The sequence below is a fragment of the Balaenoptera ricei genome, chromosome X (assembly GCF_028023285.1).
Source record: "Balaenoptera ricei isolate mBalRic1 chromosome X, mBalRic1.hap2, whole genome shotgun sequence".
Lineage (NCBI taxonomy): Eukaryota > Metazoa > Chordata > Mammalia > Artiodactyla > Balaenopteridae > Balaenoptera > Balaenoptera ricei.
Genome location: NC_082660.1, coordinates 20980543 through 21000696, shown reverse-complemented (window position 1 = coordinate 21000696; position 20154 = coordinate 20980543). Strand labels below are relative to the sequence as shown.

Genomic DNA, 20154 nt, shown 5'->3' with positions numbered 1-20154 from the left:
TCTCCATGTCCAGGCCATACCCCAAGCCAATTAAATCAGAATCTCTGGGGGTGGGTCCCAGGCATCATTATATTTTAAAGCCCTCCAGGGATTCCAATATGCAGCCAAGTTCGAGATCCACTAGTATAGAACGTCTGGCCCTCGCTCACAACCACTTAGGCCCTCCTTACACGCACTGTGAGGCGTGTAGGGCGGGGAAGATGGCACCACATGCCTGGTCATGCCACTCACCCATGCAAGCTTAACTCGCCAGCTGCCCACTCAGCTCCTGAAGCTACCCAAAACGCGGAAACTCAAGGTCGAGGTGACGCTCAGGTGACGATTAAGATTACTAGATATCAAAGCATTGAAAGCGGGACAGCCAAGGCACAAACAGAATAGAGAGACACAAGTGCACGTTAAGCAGTAATCTGTGACATCTTTACTGGCTCTGCTCCAAAGGGGGGTGTTGGATTTGCCAATTTGATGTCCTGCCACCTGATATTCAACTGAAAAAGGAAAAAAGATACGGAGGGTAGAAGGGGGCTTCTGAAGTGCTGGTCATGTTCTGTTTCTTCAGCTGGATGCTGGTTACACAGGGGTGCTGTTTCTGAAACATGGCCACTTGTACACTTAACGATATGGACACTTTTATATATGTACATTGTGCTTTAGTAAAAAGTTTTACAAAGAGAGAAACCCTATACTGGTCAGTGAAAAAAGGTCATAGACGCTGTCAAAAATAGAAAGCCCACTAGCCTGTTTATAGCACTGAGTTTGATAATAGCCCCATATTAGAAACCATTCAAATCACAGGGACCTGGTTGGACAAATTAAGGTTCAGCCATACAATGGGATACTACGTAGCTATTAAATTTTATGTGGTAGAAGACTATGTCATGACATGGAAAAGTGCTCGCAGTCTATTTTAAAGTTAAAAAAAGAAGGTGGATTATAAAACATTGTTATACATGTGTTAGATATTATTATGCATTTTTCTATGCACACTGGTCTTGAGATAAATAAATATGTTAGGCATATCTGAGATACAAACAGAAAGAAAAACAGGGTGCAGATAGGACCTGGACTCAAGTCCCAACCCAGCTTACCTACTAATAATTGTTCGCCTTTGGCCAACTTGCTCAACTTCGTGAAAAGAGCTTTATTGAGATATAATTCACATACCATACAATTCATCCATTTAAAGTGTACAAGTTAATGTCTTTTAGTATATTCAAAGAGTTGTACAACGACTACCACAAACTGATGTTAGAACGTTTTTATCGCCCTGTAGCCATTTGCAGTCAGTCTCCACTCCTGCCAACCCTCCCAGCCCTTTGCAACCAGCAATCTACTTTCTGTCTCCATACAGTTGCCTGTTCTGGACATTTCATCTAAATACAATCATAAGATGTATGTTGTTTGTGCGTCTGGCTTCTTTCCATTAGCATAGTGTTTTCAAGGGTCATCCACGTTATAGCATTTATCAGAACTTCATTCCTTTTATTGCTAAATAATATCCCATTTTATGAATATATCATATTTTGCTTATCCATTCTTCAAATGGTGGACATTTGGGTTGTTTCTACTTTTTGGCTATTATGAATAATGCTGCTGTAAACATTCACATAGAAGTTTTTGTGTGGATGCATGTTTTAATTTCTCTTGGGTATATATCTAGGAGTGGAATTTCTGGGTGTGATATAATACAAAGATATATTTAGTCTTTGCCCACAGTTCCTGGCAGAGCTCCTAAAACCCTTGGAATTTCCTGAGTGATAGGATTTTTTTTTTTTTTTGCTATGCACAACCAGCCCCTTTCAATCACACCTGAGTGTATGCTAATGAGGTGACTTAGGGTGGGACCCCCCCCCCCCAGATAGCTCTAGGATAGGGCCAATCACCAGAAAGACCAAGTGATCAGAGGGTAGAACTCTCAGCCCCACCCACCAACCCCCCTGGGAAAGGGAGGTGGTGCTGGAGATGGAACTCTATAAAAACGCTTGAACCATGAGATTCGGAGAGTTTCCAGGCTGGTGAACACATGGACTTGCTGGGACGGTGGTGTGCCTGGAGAAGGCATGGAAGCTCTATGCTCCCTCCCTTCTCCATACCTTGCCCTGTGTATCTCTTCCATCTGGCTGTTCCTGAGTTGTATCCTTTATAATAAAGCCATAAACGTAAGTAAAGTATTTCCCTGAAGTCTGTGAGCCATTCTAGCAAACTACTGAACTTAAGGAGGGGTCATGGGGACCTACAATTTATAGCCAGAAGTACGGGTGGCCCAGGACATTGAACTGGCATCGGGGGCAGTCTTGTGGGACTGAACCCTTAAATCTGTGGAATCTGTCACTAACTCCAGGTAGTTAGTGTCAGAATTAAATTGAATTGCTGGACATCCAATTGGTGTCCGGAGAATTGGAGAATTGGTTGACTGCTGTCAGAGTATGATCCAGACTAGGTCATATGGTAACTCTGTGTTTAACATTTTGGGGAACTGCCAAACTGCTTTCCAAAGCAGCTGTCCCATTTTACATTTCCTCCAGCAATTTCTCCATATCCTCGCCAACACTTGCTATTGTGTGTCTTTTTTACTATAGCCATCCTAGCAGCTGTAAAGTGATATCTCATTGTGGTTTTGATTTGCTTCTCTCTAATAACTAATGATGTTGAGCATCTTTTCATATGTTTATTAGCCATCTGTATATATTCTATGGAGAAATGTCTAATCAGATCCCTTGCCCATTTTTAAATTGGGTTAACTTTTTATTATTGAATGGTAGTTTTTTATATATTCTGGAATCAAGTCCCTTATCAGACACATAATTTGTAAATATTTTCACCCATTCTGTGGGTTGTCTTTTCACTTTCTTGATGGTGCCCTTTAAAGCCCAAAAGTTTTAAATTTTGATGAAATCCAATTTATCAAATTTTTTTCTTTAGTCACTTGTTTTTTGGTGTCATGTTTAAGGAGGCTTTCAAGATCCACATCTTTTAATCTTCTTATTCTTGGTGCCAAGCACAGAGCCTGGCATATAGCAGGCACACAATATTTGCGAACTGGGATGACGTATCTTTATCTGAACTTGGGAATTTATTGAGTACTGTATCGTTTATCTATTACTGTGTAAAAAATGACCTCAATTTAGCAGTTTAAAACCACAAACATTTTATTTGGGCAGTCCTTCTGATCTGGACTGGCTCACGTGTCTGTGTTCAGCTTATAGTTTGGCAGCTGGTTGAATGATCTAGAATGGCCTCACTCACATGTCTGGTGGTTGGTACACTGTCAGATGGGATGCCTTGGTTCTCTGTGTAGCCTGTCACCCACTAGCAGGCTAGCTCATGGTCGTGTTAGAGTTCCAATTCCAAGCCCCAATACCTAAGCGCTTTTCAAGTCTCTGCTTATATCACATTTGTTCATGTCCTATTGACCAAAGCAATTCACATAGCCAAGCCTAGATTTGAGAGATGGAGAAATAGACTCCAGCTTTTAGGAGAAGAGAAGGATTTGTGGTCATTTTTGTAATTTACCACAAGTACCTCGATGCTTCTACACTGTTAGGCTTTTATGGAGGATGTCAAAGAAGACCCTCTCCTTCTTTCAAGTTTACAAGTCACTGTGGGCATTCATTCAACAAATGTTTACTGAGCATCTACTATGTGTCAGGCACAGTTCTGGGCTCTTGAGGTATCTTAATAAGCAGAACAGACTAAGATCCTTCCCCCTTCCCCATGGAATTTACCTTCTAGTGGAAATCGCAACAGGAAAGATTTCAAATAGAGTCCAAACAAACTGTTCTGGTGGTGGTGAAAATTTCTTTGACCGTACCTATATACAATGAAGATTAAATCCAAGACTTAGCCCCTGCGGGCAGGAGGGAAGATAGAAACACCCTTAAGAACACAGAGCAAAAGGGTAGAAGATTGCAAGAGATCCCAGAAAAGAAAAGCAGGCTCCTATGGAAAATCGAAATTTGTTCTTGTATTTTCAAAGTGGGTTCGTATCAATCAGGGTTCAACCAGAGACATATAAATGATAGGAGACATGTATTAAGAGATTTAGGGAATTCCCTAGTGGTCCAGTGGTTAGGACTCTAATTGCATGAAGAGTTACTTTATGCGATTGTGGGGCTGGCTAGGCAAGTCTGCAATCCATAGGGCCTGCCATCAGGAAGAGCAGGCTGGAATTCCCGGGCACGAGCTAAAGCTGCAGTCTGTAGGCAGAATTCTTTCTTCTCCTGGGAAACCCCAGGTCTGCTCTTACGGCCTTTCACCTGACTGAATCAGGGTTACCCAAACTATCTAAAATAATCTCCCTTACTTAAAGTTCACTGATTGTGGACTTTAATCACATCTACAAAACACCTTCACACAGCACCTAGATTAGCATTTAATTGAATAACTGGAGACTGTAGCCTAGCCCAGCTGACACGTAAAACTGAACATCACATGAATTGATCGCACAATTCTGTCAATTTACTAAAGCCCACTGTATACGTTAAATGGGTAAATTATATAGTATGTGAAATATATCTTAATAAAGCTGTAAAAAAATAAGTAGGTTAATTCTATGCTTTGGGAGATCTAGTTTCAAAAAATAAATGTGGGCTTAAAAAAAAAAGTCTTACTATGAATGTGTTTGACTCAGTCTGGAAGGCAGAACAGAAGCTGTAATCCACGAGCAACGTAGCCCAATTCACCCTGAGCCCGGCACTGTTCTATCCTCTCAGCTAGGAGTTGGAGCAATTTCTCTATGGCTTCCTTACTACCTGCGTGCCACAGACCAATTAATGTTTACACTCCCCAGCCAGTTACCAGAGGAGACAGACGGTGGGAGAGCCGGAAGAGCAGAGCCCAGAGGATTCTCGGGCCCCTGGGCTGGTTATGGGATGTAGGATCCGGCGCCACTTAATAGGATTAAGCGTCACCTCCAATTAGCTCTCTGTATTCTCTGCACTCAAGTGGCTCTAGCCTGTGGGCAGCTGTTAGAGCCCAGCTACAGACAAATAAGTAGGTGGTGCATTAAAAAAAAAAAAAACAGTGGGGTGAAGGCTAGACATGTTCCAGGGGTCTGGAGCAGAGTGAGGAAGCCCACGGGAAAGGAAAGATGAAAACACCATGGATGGAACTGGGGCGGGACGGAGGGCTCACGTCAGAACTGGGAACAAACAAAGGGCTAGAGGAGGGGAGAGGCTGCACTGACTGGAACAGGGTGTCCTAGAGAGGTGGGTGCAGGGCAGGGAGGCTCCTGAAGAACAAGCGGAGGAATGTGGAACAGATGCAAGCAAACCAGTGGCGCCCAAAGTAGGGGTGCACATCTCAAGGGGTGGTCAAGATGATCCACTGCAGCAGGGGAAGGAAAGATGCTAACTTCGACTGGATTTATTTTTGATCCAAAGAATAAGAAAATAAACTCAACTAGTAGGTAATATATGGATTCATGCCACCACTCTCCCCCTGTATGGAGGTCAGACAGTCACAAGACAAGAATCCTCAAATGATTTTGAAGACAGAGTAGGAATTCCTCAGTTGAAGGGATGATAAGCCTCGACATTTGCTTTCAGCATTTTGCAACATTTATAAGGTAAAGTGTGTTTACAGATTCTAGTCTCTAGTTATAATGAAACCAGCCCTCATAAAATAAACAGGTAACTTTGAAGAATCCCACAAAGGAAACCCTGCTTGGAAATAATATTAATAAGGCAAGAAGAATCAAACAACCAGAAAATGAGTTCTCCTTCTCACAATGCAACAAATGATGCATTTCTCCACTTTCTAGAACCTTCTTTGTCCACCAGGGTTGAAGTCAAAACAATGATCAGATTGATAGTCAGATCTGAAAAGAGGTTGTTCAAAGAACTCAAAATTATCCAGGTACCAATTAAAAATATGGATATAAAGCTGGCCCAAGGTATAGCCCATGACTTAATATACTGGTTAATGAAAGGATATCATTTATAAATAAACAAGTATGAATATAACGGGGGTGCATACTAAGGAAGGTATACGGGCAAAAAAAATGGGAGTTCATTGCTGTAAGCAATGTGAAGGGCTATTTTCAGACAATATTGTATAGTATATGGGCTGTTCTAGGTTGGGTTCCTCTAGAAGCAGACCTGGAGATGAGGATCTGATGCGAGTAGTTGAAATGAGAGAGAGACTCAAGAAGCACTAGGAGGGAGGTGGGGGTGTGTCAGCGAGCAGGTCATCACTGTGGGCAACTGAGGCAACTGGAAATTGGTGTAGAATCTGCTTTAGACTCGTCCCACCCTAGGGGGAAGGAAGACGGAGTAGTTATATACCAGCTTCTGTCATCAATGGTTGAGAGCCACTCGTGGGGCATTTACTGCCCATTCTGCCTGTGCTTGGGCAAGCCCAAGGAAGCCCTCAGAATGACAGTCACGGGGGCTTGGAGGAGGACGCCACTAGCATGCATGGGAACGGTGAAGGCCAAGTGATACGGGTGGAGCACCACAATGTCTGCTCCCTAGGCTTCTTTACAGTTTGACTTTTTACAATAAGCAGCATTTACTCTCTGTCTCATCATTCTTTGTTTTTCAACTTTTCACTTGTCAAACTCTGGGTGGGGCAATGAGCCCAGGCGTGGGAGTCCTGAAGGCCTCGGAAATAGCATCTTACCAAAGGCCAAGAAGCAGCGCACGGTCCTCCCAGCCCATTTTAAAGGAGCTCCTGGGATGTTGGGCTCTACAGAGGAAGGCGGTTTTTTGGTAAAACACTGCCGAGAACTCTAATATGCAGTGCTGCAACAGAAAATACTGAAAGGAAGGGTTAGGGCTGGGTGTTTTCAGGGAGATTCCAGAAGGTTCAGAAAGTTCAATTCAGCTAAGAACTAAGCGAAGACACTCAGTGTAGCCCTAGTTCAGAAGTCCAGCTGAATGAATGCAGGTCTGCCCTAGAGGATCAGGCCATTTATGAGTTGCCATGGGCCAGCCCAGAGAGGTCTGGACAGCAAAGGAGACATTCTGAGGGGCTCCAGCAGCCGAGGAGAGGGTGGACTTTGCCCATCAGCTGCCTACACTAAGGCCATCCTGTTTACCAAGCAGAGCCTTCTACGCGCTGTGCTTGAAGCAGAGATAAGCAAGATCGACTCTATTTGGCCACCACGTTGGTGCAAGTAGAACTTCAGGCCCCATCTAGAAAGGAGGGGCTGCCATTTGGGAATGAAGTGCTTAAAGGAAGATCCAGAGCAGCGTGGAGAGGCAGCCAGAGCCATCGCTCCTCCCCTTAGCTGCCCAGGGCGGCCCATCCTATGGGCAGGAGGAATAGGCAGCTAAATACAGAAGAGACACGAGGCATCCTCACTGGTTCGTCCTCCGTGACAACAGGTTTTATTGGGAGCAGAGAAGAGACAGCTAAAGTCTATTCCTCCCAGCACTGAAGGAGTCAGAACAGAAAGAGAGGCAGAAAGGGGACTTAGGAGAGAGCCAAAGATACATCGTCATTTCATGATTTTTTTAAGCTGTTCTATCATTACAATGACTACAGGTTATGCCACAGAGGGCTCATGTTAAAACACTCCTCTTGTTAGTATATTAACACAGGGGAATTGTGGGGGGCGGGAGGGGTGCATCGAGCAAGTTGATACCTTGAGAACCGAAGGGAAGAGCTACAAGATACTGCGATAGAGACAGTCAATAGGAAGAAGCAGGAGTGGGCGATGTGAAGGCAAAAAGCTGGGAATGAATGGTAGCTCTTGTGTGCAGGATGCCGCCACGTTTCCGAGGTTATTCACATTGATCCTCACTGCAACCCTAAAGGGAATTAACAGATGAGGAAATGGAGCCAGAGACAGGTTAGGTGACTAGCTGTGTTAATTCACTGGGTCCTCCAAGAAGCAGATGCCAAGATGGGATTAGAAGTGCAAGAACCATATGGGGCTATATGTATTAGGTATAGCTGATTCACTTTGTTATAAAGCAGAAACTAACATACCATTGTAAAGCAATTATACTCCAATAAAGATGTTAAAAAAAAAAAGAAGTGCAAGAACCGTATGGGGGGAACTGCCAGGGAAAGGCTCAGAGGAGGCGGGCAGGAGAAGGCAGAGCGCACCTTCAGGTGGCGATGCCAGCCTGGACCCTGTGGAGGAGACTTAGAAGGACCTCTAGGAAAGTCTCAGCCAGGCCAGCGAGGAGTCCTCCAGCCAAGGTGGACCGTTGGAGGAGTCCCGTATGTCCCTGGGATGGCCTGCACTAGTACTCTGACTGCGCTTACTCATTGGCTGGGAGCAGCCCATGGGAAACGCAGCTTAGGTGCAAATGCAGTGGTGAATCCAGAGGGGCAGGAGCTGGGCCCTCAGTTATGCTCCCGAAGCAGGAGGTCAGAGGGGCACCCTTTCATGGCTGCCATGATAACCTAAAATCACATGACCAGCCAATAGTGGGAGGATCTGAGCTGAGATCTTTCAGACTGTAAATCCCCCTTTCTTGGTCACTGCATTGTATACACATGCATATATCTTGGGCATGAACTAAGTGGCATCAGAGGACTGAATGTAACCAAACAGGACCCTACGGGGCCTTCCCAGAACAGAACTCCCCCCATGTCCTCCTCCTACCTTTTGCCTGTAGAAAAACTTTTGTCAAAGAATAAATTTAAGCGGAGAAGTGAGAAAATGCAGAAAGAAAGGAAAACAGTCAAGCAAGACAAATAATAACAGTTTAGCCATTAAACAAAGTCAAGGGCCTTTAGTTCCTCCTCAAGGGCTATAGATAATATTCTGAGCCACGTCCTTTGAGCTGTTTTGCAGATACTGAAACCCACACCAGTTGGAAGAAGTTAACTGTATGCTGCCCACAAGCAGAGACCAGTTGGAACCAGAAGGTTGATGATGTTGACTCCTGATTACTTCACCACCAACCAATCAGAGGAGTGTCCACAAGCTGATCACATACCCGACAACTCCCCTCCCTCACCCTGTCTTTATAAACATTTCCCTGAAAGCCTTCAGGGAGTTTGGGTCTTTTAGGCATTTGCTACCTGGACTCCTTGCTTGGCACCCTGCAATAAACACTGCACTTTATTCACCACAACCCAGTGTCAGTAGATTGGCTTTACTGCGCATGGGCAAGTGGACCCAACTCTGGTTCAGTAACATGAAGACAAACTTGAGACATCCCACACCGACTCCTGCAGCACAAATTTCTAAAATTGCAATCTAGCTGGGCAACATGCGTTTTTATGAAGAGATCAGAAAGATGAGAAAGATTTTCAATCCTATTAAAATTGTTTTTTAGATTTTCACCCATTCCTCCCCATTCTCCACAGGAACACACAGATCCACAAATATTTACTGAGCACTCACCATGTGTCAGAGTCTGCATTTGGTACTGGGTACACATACATGGAATTTACGGTATGGTGGGAGAGGCGAGCATTAACAAGTAATGAAGAAAAATTATGGATAAGTTTATAAGGGAAAGTTCAAGGTGCCTTGAGAGAGAAAGCAGGGGAGATCTAATGGAAATTGGGGCCTGAGGGGTGACAAAATGTCTGAAGCAATGAATGCCCCAGGGAGGAATGGCATTGGTGTTAGGAGACGTAGGATCTAGCCCAAAGCATGTGTTGTTGGCTCCTTTGAGCATGAGAAGAGCTGAAAGCCAGGTCCCCACACTTAACTTCCTTTCAATAAGCCCAGTTTGTATCTTCCAAGGAGCTTACATATCGTTTTTAAGAGAGGGTGTTATTCAGGATTGGCTCAAGATGGCGGAGTAGAAGGACCTGCACTCACTCCCTTTTGCGAGAGTACTGGAATCACAACTAACTGCTGAACAATCATCAACAGGAAGACACTGGAACTCACCAAAAAAGATACCCCACATCCAAAGACAAAGGAGAAGCCGCAGTGAGATGGTAGGAGGGGCGCAATCACAATAAAATCAAATCCCATAACTGCTGGGTGGGTGACTCACAAACTGGAGAACACTTATACCACAGAAGTCCACCCACTGAAGTGAAGGTTCTGAGCCCCACGTCAGGCTTCCCAACCTGGGGGTCCGGCAACGGGAGGAAGAATTCCTAGACAATCAGACTTTGAAGGCTAGTGAGATTTGATCACAGGACTTCGACAGGACTGGGGGAAACAGAGACTCTACTCTTGGAGGGCACACACAAAGTAGTGTGGGCAGCGGGACCCAGGGGAAGGAGCAGTGACCCCAGGGGAGACTGAACCAGACCTACCTGCTAGTGTTGGAGGGTCTCCTGCAGAGGCGGGGGGTGGCTGTGGCTCACCGTGGGGACAAGGACACTGGCAGCAGAAGTTCTGGGAAGTACTCCTTGGCGTGAGCCCTCCCAGAGTCCACCATTAGCCCCACCAAAGAGCCAGGTAGGCTCCAGTGCTGGGTCGCCTGAGGCCAAACAACCAACAGGGAGGGAACCCAGCCCCACCCATCAGCAGAAAAGTGGATTAAAGTTTTACTGAGCTCTGCCCACCAGAGCAACACCCAGCTCTACCCACTACCAGTCCCTCCCATCAGGAAGCTTGCACAAGCCTCTTAGATAGCTTCATCCACCGGAGGGCAGACAGCAGAAGCAAGAAGAACTACAATTCGGCAACCTGTGGAAGGAAAACTACATTCACAGAAAGACAGACAAAATGAAAAGGCAGAGGACTTTGTACCAGATGAAGGAAGAAGATAAAACCCCAGAAAAACAACTAAATGAAGTGGAGATAGGAAACCTTCTAGAAAAAGAATTCAAAATAATGATAGTGAAGACGAGCCAGGACCTTGGAAAAAGAATGGAGGCAAAGATAGAGAAGATGCAAGAAATGTTTAACAAAGATCTAGAAGAATTAAAGAACAAACAACTAGAGATGAACAATACAATAACTGAAATGAAAACTACACTAGAAGGAATCAAGAGCAGAATAACTGAGGCAGAAGAACGGATAAGTGACCTGGAAGACAGAATGGTGGAATTCACTGCCATAGAACAGAATAAAGGAAAAAGAATGAAAAGAAATGAAGACAGCCTAAGAGACATCAGGGACAACATTAAACACAACAACATTCACATTATAGGGGTCCCGGAAGGAGAAGAGAGAGAGAAAGGACCAGAGAAAATATTTGAAGAGATTATAGTCGAAAACTTCCCTAACATGGGAAAGGAAATAGCCACCCAAGTCCAGGAAGCACAGAGAGTCCCAGTCAGGATAACCCAAGGAGAAACACGCCGAGACACATGGTAATCAAACGGACAAATATTAAAGACAAAGAAAAATTACTGAAAGCAGCAAGGGAAAAACGACAAATAGCATACAAGGGAACTCCCATAAGGTTAACAGCTGATTTCTCAACAGAAACTCCACAAGCCAGAAGGTAGTGGCATGATATATTTAAAGTGATGAAAGGGAAGAACCTACAACCAAGATTACTCTACCCGGCAAGGATCTCATTCAGATTCGATGGAGAAATTAAAAGCTTTACAGACAAGCAAAAGCTAAGAGAATTCAGCACCACCAAACCAGCTCTACAACAAATGCTAAAGGAACTTCTCTAAGTGAGAAACACAAGACAAGAAAAGGACCTAAAAAACAAACCCATAACAATTAAGAAAATGGTAACAGGAACATACATATTGATAATTACCTTAAACATGAATGGATTAAATGCTCCAACAAAAAGACACAGGCTTGCTGAATGGATACAAAAACAAGACCCATAAATATGCTGTCTACAAGAGGCCCACTTCAGACCTAGGGACACATACAGACTGAAAGTGAGGGGATGGAAAAAGATAGCCCATGCAAATGGAAATCAAAAGAAAGCTGGGGTAGCAATACTCATATCAGATAAAATAAACTTTAAAACAAAGAATGTTACAAGAGACAAGGAAGGACACTACATAATGATCAAGGGATCAATCCAAGAAGAAGATATAACAATTATAAATATATATGCACCCAACATAGGAGGACCTCAATACATAAGGCAAATACTAACAGCCATAAAAGGGGAAATCGACAGTAACAATAATAGTGGGGGACTTTAACATCTCACTTACACCAATGCACAGATCATCCAGACAGAAAATTAATAAGGAAACACAAGCTTTAAATGACACAATAGACCAGATAGATTTAATTGATATTTATAGAATATTCCATCCAAAAACAGCAGATTACACTTTCTTCTCCAGTGTGCACGGAACGTTCTCTAGGATAGATCACATCTTGGGTCACAAATCAAGCCTCAGTAAATTTAAGAAAATTGAAATCATATCAAGCATTCTTCCTGACTGCAACGCTATGAGATTACAAATGAATTACAGGGAAAAAAACGTAAAGAACACAAACACATGGAGGCTAAACAATACGTTACTAAATAACCAAGAGATCACTGAAGAAATCAAAGAGGAAATCAAAAAATACCTAGAGACAAATGACAACGAAAACACGACAATCCAAAACCTATGGGATGCAGCAAAAGCAGTTCTAAGAGGGAAGTTTCTAGCAATATAAGCCTACCTCAAGAAACAAGAGAAATCTCAAATAAACAACCTAACCTTACACCTAAAGGAACTAGAGAAAGAAGAACAAACAAAACCCAAAGTTAGTAGAAGGAAAGAAATCATAAAGATCAGAGCAGAAATAAATGCAATAGAAACAAAGAAAACAATAGCAAAGATCAATAAAACTAAAAGCTGGTTTTTTGAGAAGATAAACAACATTGATAAACCTTTAGCCAGGCTCATCAAGAAAAAGAGAGAGGGCTTCCCTGGTGGCGCAGTGGCTGAGAATCTGCCTGCCAATTCAGGGGACACGGGTTCGAGCCCTGGTCTGGGGAGATCCCACATGCCGCGGAGCAACTAGGCCCGTGAGCCAAAACTACTGAGCCTGTGCGTCTGGAGCCTGTGCTCCACAACAAGAGGGGCCGCGACAGTGAAATGCCCACGCACCGCGATGAAGAGTGGCCCCTGCTTGCCACAACTAGAGAAAGCCCTCGCATAGAAACGAAGACCCAACACAGCCAAAAAAATTAAATAAATAAATAAATAAATAAGTCAGGAGCTCTTTAAAAAAAAAAGGAAAAAGAAAAAGAGGGAGAGGACTCAAATCAATAAAATTAGAAATGAAAAAGGAGAAGTTACAACAGACACCGCAGAAATACAAAGCATCCTAAGAGACTACTACAAGCAACTCTATGCCAATAAAATGGACAACCTGGAAGAAATGGACAAATTCTTAGAAAGGTATAACCTTCCAAGACTGAACCAGGAAGAAGTAGAAAATATGAACAGAACAATCACAAGTAATGAAATTGAAACTGATTAAAAATCTTTCAACAAACAAAAAGTCCAGGACCAGATGGCTTCACAGGTGAATTCTATCAAACATTTACAGAAGAGCTAACACCCATCCTTCTCAAACTCTTCCAAAAAATTGCAGAGGAAGGAACACTCCCAAACTCATTCTATGAGGCCACCATCACCCTGATACCAAAACCCAACAAAGATACCACAAAAAAAGAAAATTACCGACCAATATCACTGATGAATATAGATGCAAAAATCCTCAACAAAATACTAGCAAACAGAATCCAACAACACATTAAAAGGATCATACACCATGACCAAGTGGGATTTATCCCAGGGATGCAAGGATTCTTCAATATACGCAAATCAATCAATGTGATACACCATATTAACAAATTGAAGGATAAAAACCATATGATCATCTCAATAGATGCAGAAAAAGCTTTTGACAAAATTCAACACCCATATATGACAAAAACTCTCCAGAAAGTGGATATACAGGGAACCTACCTCAACATAATAAAGGTCATATACAACAAACCCACAGCAAACATCATTCTCAATGGTGAAAAGCTGAAAGCATTTCCTCTAAGATCAGGAACAAGACAAGGATGTCCACTCTCGCCACTATTATTCAACATAGTTTTGGAAGTCCTAGCCATGGCAATCAGAGAAGAAAAAGAAATAAAAGGAATACAAGTTGGAAAAGAAGAAATAAAACTGTCACTGTTTGCAGATGACATGATACTATACATAGAGAATCCTAAAGGTGCCACCAGAAAACTACTAGAGCTAATCAATGAATTTAGTAAAGTTGCAGGATACAAAATTAATGCACAGAAATCTCTTGCATTCCTATACACTAACAACGAAAGATCAGAAAGAAAAATTAAGGAAACAATCCAAGTCACCGTTGCAACAAAAAGAATAAAATACCTAGGAATAAACCTACCTAGGGAGAAAAAAGACCTGTATGCAGAAAACTATAAGACACTGATGAAAGAAATCAAAGATGACACAGATGGAGAGATATACCATGTTCTTGGATTGGAAGAATCAATCTTGTGAAAATGACTATACTACCCAAATCAATCTACAGATTCAAGGCAATCCCTATCAAATTACCAGTGGCATTTTTTTACAGAACTACAACAAAAAATCTTAAAGTTTGTATGGAGACACAAAAGACCCCAAATAGCCAAAGCAGTCTTGAGGGAAAAAAACGGAGCTGGAGGAATCAGACTCCCTGACTTCAGACTATACTACAAAGCTACAGTAATCAAGACAACATGGAACTGGCACAAAAACAGAAATATAGGTCAATGGAATGGGATAGAAAGCCCAGATATAAACCCACGCACCTATGGTCACCTTATCTTTGATAAAGGAGACAAGAGTATACAATTGAGAAAAGGCAGCCTCTTCAATAAGTGGTGCTGGGAAAACTGGACAGCTACATGTAAAAGAATGCAATTAGAACACTCCCTAACACCATATACAAAAATAAACTCAAAATGGATTAGAGACCTAAATGTAAGACCGGACACTATAAAACTCTCAGAGGAAAACATAGGAAGAACACTCTATGACATAAATCACAGCAAGATCTTTTTTGATCCACCTCCTAGAGTAATGGAGATAAAAACAAAAATAAACAAATGGGACCTAATGAAACTTAGAAGCTTTTGCAAAGCAAAGGAAACTACAAACAAGACAAAAAGACAGCCCTCAGAATGGGAGAAAATATTTGCAAATGAATCAACAGACAAAGGATTAATCTCCAAAATATATAAACAGCTCATGCAGCTCAATATCAAAAAAACAAACAACCCAATCCAAAAATGGGCAGAAGACCTAAACAGACATTTCTCCAAAGAAGACATACAGATGGCCAAGAAGCACATGAAAAGCTGCTCAACATCACTAATTATTAGAGAAATGCAAATCAAAACTACAATGAGGTATCACCTCACACCAGTTAGAATGGGCATCATCAAAAAATCTACAAACAACAAATGCTGGAGAGGGTGTGGAGAAAAGGGAACCCTCTTGCACTGTTGGTGGGAATGTAAATTGATACAGCCACTATGGAGAACAGTATGGACGTTCCTTAAAAAACTAAAAATAGAACTACCATATGACCCAGCAATCCCACTCCTGGGCATATACCCAGAGAAAACCATAATTCAAAAAGACACATGCACCCCAATGTTCATTGCAGCACTATTTACAATAGCCAGGTCATGGAAGCAACCTAAATGCCCATCAACAGACGAATGGATAAAGAAGATGTGGTACATATATACAATGGAATATTACTCAGCCATAAAAAGGAATGAAATTGGGTCATTTGTAGAGACGTGGATGGACCTAGAGACTGTCATACAGAGTGAAGTAAATCAGAAAGAGAAAAACAAATATCGTGTATTAACGCATGTATGTGGAACCTAGAAAAATGGTACAGATGAACCGGTTTGCAGGGCAGAAATACAGACACAGATGGAGAGAACAAACGTATGGCCTCCAAGGGGGGAAAGTGGCGGGGTGGGGGTGGTGGTGTGATAAATTGGGAGATTGGGATTGACATGTATACACTAATTGTATAAAATAGATAACTAATAAGAACCTGCTGTATAAAAATAAAATAAAATTCAAAAAAATAAAATAAATAAAATTTAAAGAGGGTGTTACTTGACTGCTATGTTTATAGCATTTGAAAAATACTTTGCAGTCAATATGAAAACATAAAAAAAATAAACACAGCACATGATTCTAAACTTATTTTTTCCCCTGGGAATAAAGCAGAGTTAAGCTTCCTATCAGCTGGCTGTTCAGCTATCAGAGCGTAATGATTAAAACCCAGGTATTTTGTGCTGCCAGTTGGTAAAATGGCGGGGGTGCTCTCAGATTATATTTTTTAAAGGCTGTAAAGCTCCCCTATCTCCTGGCTACAAAAATGTTTGCCTTTTGGTTGACTGATTTTGAGGCTCACTTGTTATACTGCTTATTCAGGTTGGAAATCATTAAACAAAATTACAGCTCTTGGTTTAAGAGACCATCACCTAAAAACAACATGGTTCTTGCTACTGAATTCTCATCAGTTTCTCACTCCTATTAAAAATAATTCTTTTCCCATGCGGAAGTCTACAACACCAAGCTTTTCTTCAACAGGCTCCAAACACTTACCAATCATCACCTCGTTCATCCTCACCTCTTCCCTATTAAACAGAGACAAGTGCCATTACATCATGCTAGGTCAACACCAGAAAGAGTGTGGTTCAGTGGGCGATCACAGGTCTTACAGGAGCAACAGGGCACTCGTTTCCCACTGAGGTATCAAGGTTGAATCAGAGGACAGTAGAGTATTAAAGCTAGAATTTTCCATAAAGATGGAGAGGCAGTGTTTAAGAGCCAGTGCTCTGGTGTTAGCTAGTGCTCTACTTGAATGGCAGCTCAGATTTTTCACTCCCTTGGGCAAGGCTCTGAACCCCTTTAGGCCCGGTGTCCCCATCCATAAAATGAAACTAATGAAAGTATCTGCTTCTTTGTGTGGATGTAAGGACTAAATGAGACGGCGCACACGCAGCACTTAGCACAGCGCTCAATAAATGGTAGCTTGTTATTAGGCTCAAGATCAATTCTCCAGGGATCTTAGAAATGAGGATACTGAAGGCAGAGGGGTGGCCCAAGGTGCCAGAGTCAGGTCGAAGTAGGGGAGAGATCGAAACCTCACTATCTCAGTGACAAATTAGTGAAAGGAGCTTAGCGATGATATCCATGACAACCAAAAATGCCTCTTTTTTTTTCTCTTAAATTTTTGTCCGCACTGTGCAGCATATGGGATCTTAGTTCCCCGACCAGGGATCGAACCCGTGTCCCCTGCAGTGGAAGCTCAGAGTCTTAACCACTGGACCCTGCCGGCTGCTCGCGCCAGTGGATCCCGCGCCCTGGAGGGGGCAGGAGGCAGCGCGGCCCGAGGCTGCTGAGCCTCGGGTGCGTCCCTTCCAGGCTGGTGGCCGAGCTGCATGACGCCCTGGACTCCTGCGCCGAGCAACAGCGGCAGCTGGAGCGGAGCCTGCGAGTCTCCCGGCGGCTGCTGCGTGCCTGGGAACCAGCCGAGACCCCGGCTCCGGAGCCAACCCCAGGGCCAGAAACTAACGAAGAGGCCCCATCTGCAGCATGCACACCCAGCCCGCAGACCTCACAGAGCTGGAGCTTCTGACCCACGCACTGGAGAAGGCTGTACGGGTGCGAAAAGGCATCTCAAAGGCTGGAGAAGGAGACAAGGGCAGGCCTCCAGCCTGAAGTCTGCGTCCATGGCCGCTTCCCCTGCCACCAGAGCCTCTGCCCCACCCCAGTGCCTCACGCAGGGCTGGCAGCCGTGCATCAGAGACAAAACCCCCCAGGGGCATCCGCCAAACCAGGGTGCCTGCCAAGGACCTCCCTGAGCGCAGGCTTCTGTCAGTGGGGGATCAGGCCTGTATGGGGAAGGGGCCGGAGCCACCAAGCCTGAACCAGGCCGCAGGGACCAACAAATAGTCCCGTTGGCTGCTCCTCAGGCCCCAGAAGCTTTTACACTCAAGGATAAGGGGTGGGTTTCCCAGACCCTCACTGGAGGAACTACTGTCTCTACCTGATCAGATCCCAGGCAGCAGCAGGAGTCTGGGCTTGGGGTGACAGGGATGGCAGGGCACTGAGCTGGATGTGGGCCAGGGGAGCCCCAGGATGCCACCCCATGAGGCCCAAGCCCGGAAGCTGGCAGAGTGGAACAGCTGGCTGTGAAGGTGCCACGTTTGATGCACTGGGGCCTGTCCTGTGCCCTATCCACGTACCCACCCGGCTCCGGGGCTCCAGATGAGCTCTCGAAGGCCTGGGCTCTGCTTTCTCTTCTCCCTGCCAGGTGGGACCTGGACTGGGCCGGCTCCTGGGGTCACCCTGGAAGCCCTGCCTGAGGGGTGGGTGAGCCTCATCCCTCACTGGGCTCTGAGTAGGGAGTGGGGCCTGCAGCCCCCAGAGTGACACAGAGCTGCCCTGGGCACCGGCTTCTCCGACAGGATCCTGCTGCAGCTGCCCGAGGCTTCCTGGAATTCCCGGCGAGGCTGAGCCTCGAGGCTGGGGGAGGCGGAGGGGAGACCGGGGAGTGTGGAGAGCAGGGAGGCTGAGGCTTCCCGCTGGTAAGACTTCTCCCACGGGTCCCTCGGCTTTCTCTGCTGGGTGGCGACACTCTCCGCGTTAGGAGAGTCAGCGCCCCTAGGACCGCTGTAGTCACCTTAGACTCAGCCAGCGGCCTCTGAGGCCCCCAGCTCAGCCTCTCTCAAGCTGTGAGACCTTGAGCAAGGCACTTAGCGTCTCCAAGTCCCCATCTGTCTTCCTGGTGGAGATGACAATAATAGTAGCAGCTTCTAGAGGTGCTGTAGGGCTTAAACGAGGCGGTGCCTTTCGGGCGCTTGTGCTGTGCCTGGTACAGAGTCAGCATCCAGAGCTCTCACCACACATCTTGGTTACCGGTCACTGCTGGCTCCTCTCCCCTTTTTCCTTGAATTCTCTCCTAGCATTTCCCAGAGTGGGTCAGCTCTGTCACCCTTTTCACGGACAGTGTCCCCTCGGTTCCCCAGGACCCCCAAAGGCCCCTCCTGACATTCAGCAGAGCCAGACAGCGCAGGCTGGGGCCGCTACCCTGGCCCTTGCCTACTTCTCGTGGCCCAGCCCAGCTGGCTGGAGTCACCACGCTGCTCTCTGGTTTGCGGGCTGCGCACGTGTGCATCCCAGCCTGTGGGCCCAGCTCAGCTCTGCACAGACCAGTGATTCTGTGGATGCTGCTACCACCGCCAAAACCCAGTCCCTGCAGAAAACGCAGACAACTTCAAGCTGGCCCGGCTCTAGGCTCAGCGCCGCCGAGGTGGAGGCAGAGTTGCGGCACCTGCAGGAGGCCTGCTTGCTGCTAAGACTTCGAATGGGGAAGAGCTCACAGCAGAGCCCAAGGACCGGATGCAGGAGTACCGCTGCCTGCTCACCCCGGAGGGGCTGCAGGCCAGCGCGGGGCAGCGTCTCCGCCGGCTGCGGGAGCGGTGCACAGTACCCAGGAGCTGCAGACCCCGGCGGCCCTCGGGCTGCGGGGGGCCAAGCTGCACCAGCAGATCCACCTGGAAAGGTCCTGATGGCCGAACTCCTCCCCCTGGTGAGCAAGCAGGAGCCGCTGGGGCCACGCTGGCTCGTGCTGTGCCGGGCTGAACACAGCCTGCTCTGTGAGGGAGGCCAGCACTTCCTCCCCTCCTATGAGAAGATAAGCCTGCTGACTGAGCCCTTCCTGTGGCCAGGCCCACCCCCAGTCCCCCAGGACCTGCAGCAAAGGCAGGCTGCCTCAGCCCCTAGCCTGACTGCTGGGGAGAGCCGCGCTTCCCTAGGAGCCATTAAATGAATGGGCAATGAGGGGATTTTCACTGGAGCGGTGAGCCGGGGGCCCAGAGATGCCTGCACCCCCTCAGGAAACCAGGTTTCCAAGGGGCGGGGACTGCCCCCTGGCTCTTCCTGAGGAGCTTCGGGCCCTTCTCATGGCTGCTAAACCTGCTGGTCAGGGCTCAGCTTGCCTTGGCCTTCCACAGGCTCAGGAGACATGCGGCTGCTGGGGCCCTTTCTTAGCTACCTCTGTTTTCTCTTGCTGTACACTTAAAAGCCACCTCTGTGACATTAAAACCACTTTAGAAAGTATATATATTTAAATCATTAAAAAAAACCCAAACCATTGGACCCACCAGGGGAGTCCAGAAAAAGTTTTTTAAATTTTTTAACAATGTCTTTTTTTAATAAATTTTACCATTTCTTTTTTTTAAATTTTTTTAAAAATTTATTTATTTATTTATTTTTGGCTGTGTTGGGTCTTTGTTGCTGCGCACGGGC

The 20154-nt window shown here is 45.3% G+C and overlaps 1 pseudogene; it reads left to right on the top strand.

Annotated features, from left to right (window-relative positions):
* The first annotated feature begins 220 nt into the window (after positions 1-220).
* On the top strand, positions 221-19675 carry LOC132357909 (tubulin epsilon and delta complex protein 2-like; annotated as a pseudogene).
* Positions 19676-20154: the final 479 nt, after the last annotated feature.